Genomic DNA, 474 nt, shown 5'->3' with positions numbered 1-474 from the left:
CACGAGCCTAGAGAAAGGGACAGGAATAAATCCTGCTTCCCCTATAATTCTTGCGCAGAACCTCTGGCTCAAGGCGAATTTCCTGAGGCCACAAGTGCATGGAAGGAATGGGGGGAAACATACTTAAGACTCCACAGTGTCCAACATCCTCTTTGCCAGAGTCCTCAATTAGATGCATCCAGAAACCATGGCAAGACATGAAGGCAGGAGAACCTCCCTGTGGTTGCTTACTCAGAGACAGATAATAGTAGTAAACTACATTACTACTATTAACTAATGATAATAGTAGTAAACTGGAAGAAGGGGTGAACAGTCTGCTGATCAAATTCGCAGACGATACTAAAACTGGGGCAGTGGCCACAACTGAGGAGCAGGTACTCTGGATCCAGAAGGATCTGGACAGACTATGGAAGTGGGCAGGAGACAACAGGATGGTGTTCAATGTGGATAAGTGCAAGACCTTGCACTTATCCA

The sequence above is a fragment of the Varanus komodoensis genome, unplaced genomic scaffold (genome assembly GCF_004798865.1).
Source record: "Varanus komodoensis strain SLA01 unplaced genomic scaffold, ASM479886v1 scaffold22, whole genome shotgun sequence".
In the NCBI taxonomy this organism is placed as follows: domain Eukaryota; kingdom Metazoa; phylum Chordata; class Lepidosauria; order Squamata; family Varanidae; genus Varanus; species Varanus komodoensis.
The sequence above is the reverse complement of the archived record's forward strand: the minus strand, read 5'-3'. Positions refer to the sequence as shown.